This window comes from Magallana gigas, chromosome 1, assembly GCF_963853765.1.
Source record: "Magallana gigas chromosome 1, xbMagGiga1.1, whole genome shotgun sequence".
Lineage (NCBI taxonomy): Eukaryota > Metazoa > Mollusca > Bivalvia > Ostreida > Ostreidae > Magallana > Magallana gigas.
In genome coordinates, this window is record NC_088853.1 from 54,766,800 (window position 1) to 54,781,421 (window position 14,622).

The window sequence follows — 14,622 nt, forward strand, 5'->3', positions numbered from 1 at the left end:
GTTGAGGGAATTTGGTTGCAAATGAAATTCAGTGGAAATTTTGGGGGGTGGGTGGATTTGGGAGGGGGTTGGGGTGGACATGGTGCACTTTTATCTAGGGTAAGAAAAAATGTTATTACATAATTATTTAGATTTTCCTTGCCAAATAAAACAAGAAGTAATGGAGAATTAAGTAGTCTTACAAATTAAACACACAGAATTACTATGAATTGCCCTCAGGCGGGGGGGGGGGGGGGGGGGGCTGCAATTGAAAGGAAACTTGGACCATTAAGTTTGTCACCTAACAGCGACGCGCAGTGGGTTAGAGGGTGTACTACGAATCTGTAAGTCATGAGTTTGACTCCCGCTCTGGGTTTTTACAATTTTTACCTCTCCAAATATTTTTAAAAGCTCTTTTTTGGTTAAATATTGTAAAATTTGAAAATTTTAAACCGGTGAAAGTATTTCAATCACAATGTACATTAATCCATATTAAAATCGAATTATGTCCCACAGCACCTCAATTTATATAAGCATCCGCTTTGACATAAAACTGTTAAAATACAATAACAATGGATTTCATGTTACATGTATTCAAATTTAAATGAATGTACATATCAAACACTTTTTTTATCATATACATTTGTATTTTTGAGCAGAGTTTACAACATAAGTATATTGTTAAGATGATATCTGAGAAGAACACAGCAAATAACAATCTTTAACTTAATAAATAACCTGTTTAATATTCATGGATTATTTGTTACAGTTATAAACTTCAAAATGTACATATAACCACCTGATATGAAAAAATAAATCCTGAAAAGCCTACATGTAACACTCATTAATTTCAACCTACAATGAATACATCGGAAAGAGAATTTTAATTTCAGAAAAAAAGATACAAAATCAGTGAATTGAAATATTCATTATTCAGTTACATACGAAAAAAAGACAAAGATGTGCAATTAATTTAAATTTAGAAAGTTATCATCATCAATTAATACATGTATCCCTATTAGCCAAATAACATCATCAATAATACATGTAGTGCTATTAGTCAAGTAAAATCATCAATTTATACATGTAGCAATAGTGGACAACTATTATCAATTAATACATGTATCACTTTTGGCCAAATAACAACATCAATTCATACATGTAGTGCTATTAGTCAAATAAAATCATTAATTTATACATGTAGCCGTATAAGACATCCATTTTCAATTCATACATTTAACACTGTTAGACAAATACATGTATTACCATCAATTTATACATGTAGCACTAATAACCAAACACCAACAATTCACACATGTAGCACTTATCTTTTAGTCAAATAAAATCATAAATTCATACATGTAGTGCTATTGAACAACCTTTATCATCATTCATACATGTTGCACTAAAAGCTAAATAACATTATTGATTCATACATATAGCACTGATAACCAAACAACATCAATTCATACATGAATCACTATTTGCCAAATAACATCATCAATTTAAACATGTGGCAATTTAAGACAACAATGATCATTAATTCATGTATGTACATGTTTCACTATTGGCCAAATAACATCATTAATTCATGTAGCGCTGTTAGCCAAATACATGTAACCTCATCAATTCATACATGTGGCGCTACTAGTCTAAGAACATCATCAATTCAAACGTATAGCACAATTAGCTAGCCAGGTAACACCATCAATTCACACTAGTGCTATAAGTCAACTTTTATCATCAAATCATTCATAAAGTTTACATCCTCAATTGATACACGTAGCGCTATTGGCCAAATAACAATCAATTCATACCTGTAGCGCTATTAGTACAAAAACATTATCAATTCATATATGTGTAGTGCTAATAGAGGACTAACATCATCATTCGTACATGAAATGCTATTATAGAACAGACAACATCAATTCATATATTAATTATGTAATGTTTTTAGCAAACTTACATCATCAATTCCTTCTTGTAGCACTATTAGACAAAAAAAATTATCAATTCATACATGTAGCACTATTAAATAACTAACATCATTAATTCATACATGTAGAGCTACTAGCCAACATTCATACATGTAGCACTTTTGGCCAAATAACATCATCAATTCATACAAGTGATGTTAGACAACTCTTATCATCAAATCATAAATGAAGTGCTATTATCTAGCTTACATCCTCAATTGATACATGTTTGTCTATTAATGGCCTAAAATAATCAATTTATACCTGTAGCGCTATTAGAAGACTTACGTCATCAACTCATACACATGTAGTGCTATTAGAGGACTAACACTATATAAATAGTGCCTGTTTGGGAGGGTAACAGTTGAAATTGACACCCCAAGGACACCATTGTCAACCGACGCGAAGCGGAGGTTGACAATGGTTTTCGAGTAGTATTTAACATGAAAATATAATAATATGAATTCATGCATGTATCACAATTCTCTTTGAATACTGAAGTTGATCAAGATTCATAGATGGCTGTGATTTTACAGGGGAGTACTTTCCATATGACAATAATTTCACAGCTTCATTTAAGTTTTCATGCTCTGTTCTTTCATCTTTGGACTGATCAGACCCCACAGTTTTCTGAGATGACAGAAGATCAAAATCTGAAAATAAATATATACCGGTATATTCATTAAAATATATGTATTCAAAGTATTAGACTAAACTCAGCTGTTGGATACACACATATATGTACCACTATAATACACATGTAAAGCATTGACAGCTTTAATAACAACTATATGACATTTCAGAAAAAATTATGCATTGTAAAATTTACATATGATAATCATTTCAAGTGGCAGCCAATCTTTGAATGACCTCGATCCCTAAGATGATCACAGTGACTTTTATCTACATTTAGCATTGTCCTTGTGCCTGAATCACATTTAAACTCATTGAACTGTAAAACTGAAATTCAACCATACAGTTCAAGAAACATATATACCACCCATGCGGCAATAATGAAAATTTAAGGGTCAAAAAATTCATATTTGGAATATCTATGATAATCTATGATAATAATGCCAAGTATGCGTCATTAATCATCTTGTACATCATGTAATATTTTTTCACTGTTATACCTCTTGGGTTAGAAAAAGATATATCAGCGTCCATTGCTTCAGAATCTGTAGTTCTCTCTAGTAAACAGCATATTTCTACAAAAGAGTACATTTAATGTATATCTAATATACCGGTAATGTATATGTAGTCTATATATTAACAAAAATATAGCCAAATCTTATTTCTGATTTTCATACACAATATCTAATGTAAATATACAAGTATCAATTGGATATCCCAAATGTTGATTAGTTGAACTCTCAATAGACATATTGTATAATAACTAAATATAAAGTGTAGATGATTGAAGATTTTTAACCATTAAAAGACACTGTTATTATCAGTTAATCTAATGTTGTCCAGCTAAATAAGTTTTTAGCATGAATACAAACTATAATGCTATCTTAATGGGACAAATACATTAACCATTTGAAATTCCCTTTGATTTTTAAGACATTTTTATGTATAAACCTGTTTTTCTCTAAAATACTTAAATGAAAGATCCAGGCCTGGCGTGCCCCCCCCCCCCCCTAAATATCTTTGGACAACATTTGTTCTTACATGTAGTACTCCTCAACTCCTTTGTATTTATATTTTCTGTTTCATATGTAATGTACAACAAAGTTTTATGAGTTGAATACATCATAATAATTCAGTCAATCAATTGTGTAAAAAACACACCTTTCAACTCCTCCTTCAGATCTGTATTAATCTTGACACAGTTTTCTCTCAATGCGTTTTCTGCGAACACCTATTAATGGTAAAATTCCAAACATCTGATCATTCTGATGTGTCCATTATGCATTAATTTCCCCGTAAACGTTGGTTCATTTAACAGAGTTTTTGTTCATAATCAAAACAATAATTTATCAGTGACAACAGGTAAGGAAATTGAGATCAAGCATGGGTTTATAAAAGCACTAATTCATTCATTGAATAATAAAAATAGGTTTTCAAATTTGTATGAGTATTTCAACAAGCGATATAGTTTAGAACACTATACCACTATAAAAACTGAACTGTATATCTTTTCCATAGATATCTAATCAAATTGGGAGGGGGGCAGTTTTAATCTGATATTGATGTGCATTTATTTTATGCATACATACATGTAGTTTGTCCTATCAATATTTACTGGTACACATAAGAGTACTGTTATATAAATATTTTTGGTTTGTTAAGAATTATGTCATTGGGTAAAGGCAATTTTTTCTTACCAGAACCAGTTGGAAAATGTGTGCTCAGCTTCATCCATATCTCTCGGCTTTGAATGAATGTAATTCCACTCGCGATTATGCCAGATTGAGATTGTTTATGTAGTGAATGACAGCATGTTCTCCTTTTCCTTTTCCACTGAATTCCATATTCCTGCCTGTGTTTAGCACATGTACGCCCGCTGAAAATTGACAGCCTCAACCCATGCACACCAGCACGATGATTCTGGTATTTGTACAAAATCTGACTCAGAGGTACATTTAAAAAATCTCAAGTGTGCTGAAGTGTTTTTCTTACAATCCTAAAGTATATTATCTGCTTTCTCTTTACAATTTTCACCAAAACTACATTTCAAACCATCCATTTTGTTGACATCTGGCTTTCTCCAATCATTCTTCTTTATCTTCTTTACACGAGAGTTCCACAAAGGGAGATAATTTAATTTGTAAAAATCCCGAATTTAAACACCGGAATATAAGCTTAATATTTATTTGCAACCAAATTCCCTTTCAAATATATTTTTTTATGGATAATTCTATTGTTTGAACCAAGAAACTCTAAATTTAAAACGTTTCTTGAGGTTTTATATCCTACTAAGAGAAGTAGTGTGTTTTGGACATTACCTATCTTATTATAATATTTGATCATCTAGCTTAAAATCAACGAATGAATTAAAAAATATGTGTGCACCAAATCAAAGGTATTTGTATCAGATGTTATGTGAATCTGACTCCATGTATGATTAAACTCTATTTAATACTTAAATGACTCTATGAAATTAGCCTTATTCATGCATGAAATTTATTATGAATAATGAGCTAAAAATAGAAATGGTCTTATCTGGGGGATTTCAGTGGTGCAGATAAATTTAACCATGAAAATTTGATAAAATAGACAATATACTTTAGATATATCCAGATAAACTATGAAAATTAATCTACACCCTTCATTATAAAATTTTGATTTTGCATGGTTCTATCGTAGACTGCCTCTTAAAAATATAAATGCTATTTATGCATTATTATTCAAATGCCTAACATTTTGTACGAAAGTAATATAAAACATGGTTAGATGTAATTCCTTTGTTCATATTCTCTATTACTGTGTTTTTTACACTGACAATGACGCCACAAACTCAGCAAACTCGTTCGGTGAGTTTGAAGAAATGTAATTGAAGATGGGGGAGGAGTTGGAAATGGAAGGCTTGCCAAGGTGAGTTTAACAGCTTTTGCAAGAGTTGTCTTTCTTTGGCTTGATTTAATATTCTTTAGTCCTAATAGATAACAAAGTTCGATGACATCTTTTCTCTAATTAATAACATGATAATAATAATAATAATAATAAAAATAATAATAATAATAATAAACTAGAGCAGAGCTCGTGGCAAAGCCACGAGTAGGTCTTCCGTTGTTGCTGCGGGTTGAAAATATATGTGATATGGTGTCAAACGACTATAATGACTAAACTTTCAGTTCTGCTTTTGTTATAAAAACGTGTTGTGATTGAAAGCCTGTATATAAAACATGTGTTGAAAAGAAGGGAAGAAAATGCTGTATGAAAACTATTTGTCGAACACAGTTTGTGTAATCATTTCAAAAATTCTTTAAAAAATGAGACATCATGTTAAATGGCGAGTTAAATTTTCAAAGGGTAGCAAGCATTGTTATAAACAGTATGTACTCATGACTCATGTCAGGAATTGTATTTTTCTTTTAAAACCGAACACTCCTACAAAACACGTAACCTTTTCTCTAAGATAACTCCTTTATTCAAATATTTCTAAATTTTTGAAGACTATATGCAAGTTTAGAATTGTTACGTGCGGACAAACTTTAGTAATTAGTCAAAATTGATGGCATCTCTGAACTTTTCTATAGGGAAATGTGTGTCGTCTGATATCATTTAATGATACGAGTAAACTTGGACATTCAAAATAATATATAATCAGCTAAAAAAAAAAAGATCAGCGGGAGAATTTATGCAAAAGCGAGCTTCTAAATTTTACACCAGATGGTTCTGTTTCATAAAGACACCGCTATGTAACGTAATGTAATTAAATAACCTTATTTACAGAATGAATAGCACCTCTCTCGACGATGTAATGATATGCAAAATCCTTATTTTTATGTCAGTGGGTTGATTTATAAAATTGAAAAAAAAACTTCAATTGCGCTTGCGTAAATTGGAATTCTGGGAAGGAATTAGACAGTCCATGTTAGAGAAATTCGAAGAAGTTATGAAACTGGTCAGTTTCTAGATCAAACTGCGCATTGATGTATTAAAAAACTATTATGTGTATCGTCTTGTAGCCACGGTCCGGAATCCGTATGTGCAGTCATACATTGTATGTATATCGATACACCTTTACCTCCTCACCTACATCCATACAAAAGAGGGTGCAACCTTCATATACACATGCATAGTATTATAGTTCTGGAAACTATTTATCTTGTATTTTAATATATTGGGTATTCATTGTTCACCTAAAATTATTATTCCACTGGCTGTAGCTAACATTGTAAGTAAATTAAGTTGCATTACAACCTCATAATACACAACTTCAATTAATTTTTTTTATCAATTTTCATACAATTAGCAATAAATAAAATCCCCAATACCGCACTTAAGTGTAACTTTGAGAAGCGCATATATAAATTTTTTTTGGAGGCAGATATGTCGCTATATTATAGTCTGCAAGTCAAGTGAACAATTATGGTCTTTCAAAGAAATAAGAAATCTGTCGACACTTGCAGTACTTTGATGATTTCGATGGCGATCGACTGCATTGCATAATGTAGTCGTATTTTTTAAAGAACAAAATTTCCTTTGACTTCCAACTTTCAATTATAATATATTATGAATTATTCTGTTGATAACTATAGAAGTTTAGTGTGTTTAACGGGTTAATTTATTAGCCACACTCTCAGGTAACGATTCCACATCTTTAATGTAAAGATGATTGACTTCGAATAATAGTCTTATTGTTAATAAAAGCACCTTCCAACTGTTACTCAATTACATATGTTTTGAGTTGTGTGTGCTAAAGCGACACAAGATTTAAGGTCGCACGTGGCGATTGAATTAACACAGACTGACAGAATAAACAATCGGGTGGGAAAGTGAAACACGTTGAATAGAAAATGTTACACATAAGAAGAAGTCACCAAAAATGATTTTCGACATATCTGGATATCTTTCGCCAATCTAAAAAAAATCCAGCGCGAGCACTTGTTAGCGGGGCGGGAGGAGGGGGTGGGGACGCAGCAATGAATTCGCTTCCACACTCAAACGAACAACCATGTATTAGAAAAACTACAGAGTGATTGATATGGGACCGATAGAATCTAATCTTCAGTTGTTTAAAACTCATGTGAATATTCTTTCAAATAATCAGCAAATGCCTCAATTCAGGGCAATTCAGGACATTCTTTTATCGTGCTAGCACCTACCGCAAACATGTAACATGGCACTTTGATTATAATTTGAGTTGATTTTTAAACTACCTTGTACGCTATAGTATAATTAAATCAATGCTCAATCAGCTGTACAAGCAAAATAAATTTATCTTTTCATCTTAATCCTATATAATAGTTGAAAACATAATAAGTATAGTTCTGTCCGTGCAAAATATGAAACATGAACGCGTAATAAGGTACATGTAGAAGAACACGAGCCGACTGCGGATCACTTGTCCACTCGCGCTATATCTCCTCGGCCATGTGCGAGGGATGATCATCATTTAATATTGGGGTAGGGGGGAGGGTTAAATTTTTTTAGATATACAAACCAGCCATTAGTTTATGTCTGACAATGTTTCCGATTTGGAGTAATATCGTTCATTATTTTTCATTTTCACTCAAATGTTTAATTAAATAAATACAAGATGGACAAACTTTTATAACATAACATTAAAACAGTTCTTGTGTTTACGGCTATATAAACTCAAACACATTCTTCTTCATCTAAGTGTGCGTCGCGGTGTGCGAATCTTGTGTATTAGATAACCGCTTACCGCTAGGTAGTGCAGCCGTGGCTCATCTCCTCGGCCGTTGACGAAGGATAGATTACGTAAAGGTTCAACGCACAGACACGCACAGCTCAGAACCCAGGACGATTTGAAAAGTTTGCAGTATAATGACCATATTCTATCAAATAAAAGTTCTTTATTTTAAACTTAAAACCCACAATTGATCTATGTCTAATATTGCTTTAGATTGAGAATGACATTGCTTTTATTAATTAACTGAACAATTTCTTAATTGACACCGAATCGTTTGGTCGATAAACTTTTATGTGTAATCAAAACTAAAACAATTCTTGAGTTGGCGGCTAAATAAACTCGTATATGAGAGACGCAACTCTCGTGTATTAGATATCCGCTGACCGCTAGGTAGCCCAGCCGCGACCATGGTGACCGATTTTCTCGGCCGCGGGCGAGGGAGAGTTTCGTTAACTTGGCCAAATTGCCGCGAGTACTGGTCAACACGTATTACTTTTTCCCTCATATTATGCAATACCCGAACACAAAAACAGTTTTATGAGATCAATAAAGTCACAAACAACAATTTTTGCAGCGACGCCCATATCGAAAAAATTACCGTTTTAGAGTTATGAAGCAAAGACTTTAAAGGGATCTAGACCCCTCATTTTAGGGGCTAGCCCCTTTTTTATGGTATCAAATGAAAGCTCTTAATATTCTGCACAACTTTTGTTCTATATGTGTCTAGAAAAAATTTACAACTAAAAAGTTATTGAGCAAAGATATAAGCAAAATTTAACATTTTTTGAAACATTAATTTCGATGTAATTTTTTAAGAAGTATACGTGGGTTAATCAAACATGTAAAACTAGGAGGACAACGTTCAAGATGTCTACATTAAGGATTTGTAAATTAAAACTACTTGCTACGGATCAACTCGGAGCCTTTGCAGGTACACGAGACCCACTAAAAAAATATTCAAAGGGGAATAACTCAAAACCGGAAGTAGCGATTTCAATTTTTTTTTGTGCTATAGTAAGCTATTGTCATTGCCAATAAACCCTGAAAATTTGAATAAAATCTAATGACAAACAAGCGAGATATTACAGTTTAAAGAAACGTCTAGAAGAAAAAGAAGAAGAAAAATAATAATGAAGAATTTCCAACAGAATCAGTACAAGGTCTTCCGTTGGAAACGGAAGACCTTAAAAAACTAGACACGATCTTGTTGCGAGCAACGATGAGGTCTTCCGTCCATTTTTTAGAAGGAAATATGACATCATCGACTTAAATTTTCGACAACAAAACATGAAATGGAGAAAGGAGTGAAGTATCAATTCTTTATTGTATCGCTTTTCTCTTATATTGCTTTTTTAAATACTTGCATTTCTTCCAATTAAGATAGAACAGATTAAACTTGTTTATTTACCTCCGGTCCCCAAAAACTCTTTTTGGGTAATTCAAGAGAAAATCATAATATTGTTAGGATATATAAATGTATTATACCTAATCTAGCTTTAATAACCTTTCACAAAATGGCTTTCATTAAAGGGCTATAGATAAAATTTTTTAGAGCCCTTTGATACCCTAATTTAAGGAGCCAGCCCTTTTTTGCTGGAATCAAATGAAAGGACATTTAATTCCGAACACATTTTGACAACAAATATTTAGAAATTCGCTACCGTTCGGGAGATGTATGAAAAAGAAAGTTTTAGGGGCCGATCCCTTATCTCCTTATAGGGGCCGTTTGACGAAATTTTGAAGGTTGCATATTGTAAAAAACACCATTTTGTACAACTTATTATATGTACTACATTTCCAATTATTTTTCCTTTCTGAGATATGGGTGATCAAAATTTTTGACTTTTGGTTCCTCAAAAACCTTAATTACATAACACATGATACATCATTACGATGCTTGGATACATAACTGTGAGATAAACATATTTGCTTCTATGATCTATTACACAATATCCCTCAGTAAGGAGCTATAGATAAAAGATTTAGAGCCCTCTAGGTCCCTTATTTAAGGAGCCAGCCCCCTTTTTACGTATCAATTGAAAGGTCATTTAATTTCTTAGACATTTTATTCAACAAAAGTTTAAAACTTTGTCACCGTTTTTGCGATATCTGAGAAAAAACCGTTTTAGGGGTCGGTCCCTTATCTCCTTATTGGGGCCGCTGAACCAAATTTTGAAGCTTGCAATTTGTTAGGTACATCATTATAAGCATCTCTTCTTCTATACTGCATTTCAAAATAGTTCTCCTATTTTTAGATATAAGGGATCAAAGTTTTGGACTTTTGACCCCTAAAAACCCCTAATTACGTAATACATGATAAAATCGTTATACTGTTGGGCGTTATAACTGTAAGATAAACATATTTGCTTCTATAATTTATTACAAAAAATCCCTCGGTGAGGAGCTATAGATTAAAGACTTAAGACCCCTCTAGGTCCCTAATTGAAAAGGCCAGTCCCTTTTTCTTGATATCAGCAGAAATGTCTTGTAAATTTAAACTTTTTTGACATTAAATATTATAACAAAATATTTTCCAGAAAAGAGATAAACAAAGAAAAGCACGAAAATTCACGACGCTTTTCATATCTCAAATTTCGAGCCCTACCGAGCTCCGGCGTTTTTTTGTGCTATACAAACAGAAATGGTTTTGTTCAGATAAACAATCTTTTGTCTATCATCCCTAAAATTTTGATATCAATATCATGTGTAGTTTAGGAGAACACCCTTGGACAAACAAACCCCCTTAAAAATGCCAAAATCTCAAGAACGGAAATGACGTCATCAACAAAAATTATTTCCGATCAGGTTCAGAACATAGTTGGCAAGATCTGAAAATTTCGTGCAAATCGGTCCAGCCATTTCTGAGATATCGCGTGCACAAAAAAGTGGTAAGAAAAAAAGAAGAAGAAGGATCCGAAGAATAACAATAAGGTTCTCCGATGGAAACGGAAGACCTTAATTAAAACATATGAAAGAAAAAATGTTAGTGCTGTATGTATTTTATTTTCACATTTTCTCTCACTCTTTTATTGAAGTTATATTCCACCCCTCCCTCTCCAACCTACCTTTCGACATTAAGTACAATTGGCAAAGAAAATGAGTCATTAAAAAGGTAAAGATTGGATTCTTGTGTAACGTAATGTACCAGAATGTGTTATATGTATATTTAATAACTTTAAAAAAAAAATCTTTAATCATTACATTTTTATTTCTAAACTATTAGCTAACTGATTTTTACTGTCTTTAACCCTCTCTCTGGATCTCTTTAGACCCCTAAGTCCTACACCAGAGAGCCAGGGTAACTGCGACACCTTTGCACCAGTTGTCAGCTAATCGTCGGCACTCGACTCAAACTTCAGTGCTCTCGCGCCAGTTACATGTACCAGTAACTCGGATAATGGTAAGGGTCGATTTAGTCAGGCGGAAGACTCCGTCCTGACAACTTTGAGGGGATAATTGTTTAAACACATTTATTACAGGGTAATATTGAATCATCTTACTGATTACCATCGATGTTAATTCATTTACAAAAGGGTTCTGAAAAAAGTAATTGAATTACTTTTTCTAATTTATATGTTATAAAAGACATGGGTTCTTAAAACTGGCAAACCAATAATCACCAAATATGGGATATAAATTAATTGAATGTGGAATCTGACACTCTGTAACTAAGGTTGATTCGGATTCATTAACAAGCGAACAAATCCGGACAAGATGTGTAAATTGGAGAAAAGGATGAAGGAACAGAGCAAACAAAATGTCTTAGAAGAAGTCGAAGTCTTAAAAGCCCTCCTGGCCAGAGTGACCTTGGATTGCGAGCAAATTAAAATCATCTTAAACTTTATAGAAGATAAGTTGTCTAAAGGAGATAGCGGTATCTCGGCTAAAAGGGTCAAATTTACAACGCTCTAGTTGTTTGATTTGTGGTAAACCATTTAGTGAAAGCCCATGTGTATCCGTGTGAAATGTACAGAATCCAACAATACTACCCTGAGCTCGCGATGATTGTGAACAGATCAAAATAATAACTGACTTAACTTTTTTAAAAAGTAAAGTTAGTGTAACAACTTTTTTTACAAGACATTGAGGGACATTATGCTTTTAAAGTTGATAAATGGTTATATCCATTGTATATGTACTTGTAAAACTCTGTTAACACTATACCACGCAATACTTTGTAACAGAAAATGTTAATAAAAACTTATGATTTGTACTATCTCTGTTGTCTTTGGATCTCCTGATAACAAAAAAGATTGAGAATCTTAAAACTTTGTTAAAGGATAATGACGGTTTACATACTGTATAGAGATGATGAATGGTTCTTCTTCTGATGCAAAAAAGTGAAGTAAAGAAATGCTTCGAAATTTGCACTTTTTATTCTCAATTTTGCCTTCATATTAAAGGAGTGGTCATACGAAAAAAAAACCCGCGTTATTTAAACCATGCATGGATACAATAGTTTGTTAGTTCTAAATTTATCAATACTTTACACTGTTGCTATGGTTACATATGACTAAGGTGACCCTGATTGTAGATATGTATGGTATCATCCTTCAACTGTTGCTATGCTCTTCGCCATAAATGTACCCCCTCACGTCATTAACTGTAAACTACCCCATGACTGTAGACTCCCCCCTGACTGTAGACTCCCACCTTGACCTTTATCGGAAAAGCCCATGACGTCATCTTGACTGCAGAGTGACTGCTCTCTGTCCCCATTACTACTCTGATTCTATGAATTAAATATGAGAGAAAGAGAGAGGGGAAAGTCAGTCTTATTTGCACCGGTATAAGGAATTGTAAATAAAATTCTTCAGAGGGTTAAAGGATAGACAAGACGTTTCTGACATTTTATTTCAAGAAAAAAAATCTTATCTCGTCGATAGATGAGTTCTTTTCCGGAAATAACATCTCCCCCTAAAAGGTTTTAATTTTACATTTTTTCCCGTTTTTCTTTTTAAAAATCGTTGGTTTTTTTTAACATATATTTTGATTTACGTACTTTTTTTCAGTCCTTTTTTTTCGAAGACGGACGATGATGAATTTTGTAATGTAGATCTCGGACCAACCAATATCATTCTATATCAAATAAAAAAAAGCGATTGACCACAGAGCTTCTATCAAAAAAAGGTGCCGAAGAAACCTTAGAAAAACAAATAGGGGACCTAAAGAAAGAAATAAATGCTCTGAATAGAGAAATAGAACTTTTGTCGAATAATTGACAAGTCTTGAAAGGAGACATCTTTGTAAAATGTTTAGAACTGAATGTTCAATCTTGTTAGATAACAAAATGAAATGCGACTTACTTTTCAATCGTTTATCCAATGAATCTTGCCTGCTAGATCTGGTCTTTTGTTTCTTTTATAAAGTGAAGGATAATTTATAAAACTAATTATTGACAAATACATTTATGTTCGTGAATTTTTACACAAGCTGAATTTATCTTTTCTTGATTTATATTTCTTAGCACGGTGAAACTTTTATACCTGATAGTTTTAAATTAGGTCAAGTTATCAATTTACTGTAAGTTGATTGAATTTCGAATCAAGTGTTATACGTAATATTGTGACACAGCCAAAAGCAGGAATATGTTTCCTCAAAGAGTATGCTATAACATTTGCGCTTAAACTTTGTTTTATATCATACTTCCATAGACAAGGAATTCCTAATTGAGACTGTGAATGACTGTGCGTTAAACATTTAAATTATTAAGCTGAATTTATCTTAATTGTTTAATTTTTTAACACGGTGAAATAGTACATCAGAACATTGCAAGCTGAATTTATGCATCCTACATCCACGGATTGGAGTCTTGTCGTCTTCAAAGCTATCGTTTGAGATAAAATGTTCTAAAGCAGATGAGGATGTGCTACAGTTTGTATTGAGAGATAATGGGAGTTACATTGTACCAGGATGGCCAGTTTTTAGTGCTTTTGTCTTATTTTAGATGCCATCTTCAAAATAAGAAAAATAGCATATGGCGTAATCATGTATTGTGATGAAAGTAAGTATTCCCAAATTTTGGTTGAATACATCATAATGCTTATTATTAACAGTAACCCACATCTACAGGGAGTGTCATTTTAAAGCTGTAGGGCTTCTTCTTCATAGTACATGACATATAAAAAAAATACTTAATAAAGAAATATATTTCTATATGGCAATAAAGAATATTATAATAATTGTTTTTGAAAAAAGAAATCCAAATGTTTAAAATTTTTGTTTCAATCATGTTTTTTGTCCTTCTAAACTGTGGTATCAAACTTCCGAAAATGTGAAGGTTAAATAACGGAGATGTCATTACATTGATGATGAACTTGAGTTATAGACTGTCCTTTT

General features: G+C 32.6%; 1 long non-coding RNA gene across 1 annotated transcript; it reads right to left on the reverse strand.

The window, feature by feature from the left end:
* Window positions 1-823: 823 nt before the first annotated feature.
* LOC105319958 (uncharacterized) lies at window positions 824-5,282 on the reverse strand. Its single transcript, XR_898721.4, has 4 exons — window positions 4,286-5,282; window positions 3,750-3,819; window positions 3,089-3,163; window positions 824-2,608 (listed from the first exon to the last, which is right to left on the reverse strand). It is a non-coding gene; the product is annotated as an uncharacterized lncRNA (long non-coding RNA).
* Between the last annotated feature and the right edge of the window lie 9,340 nt (window positions 5,283-14,622).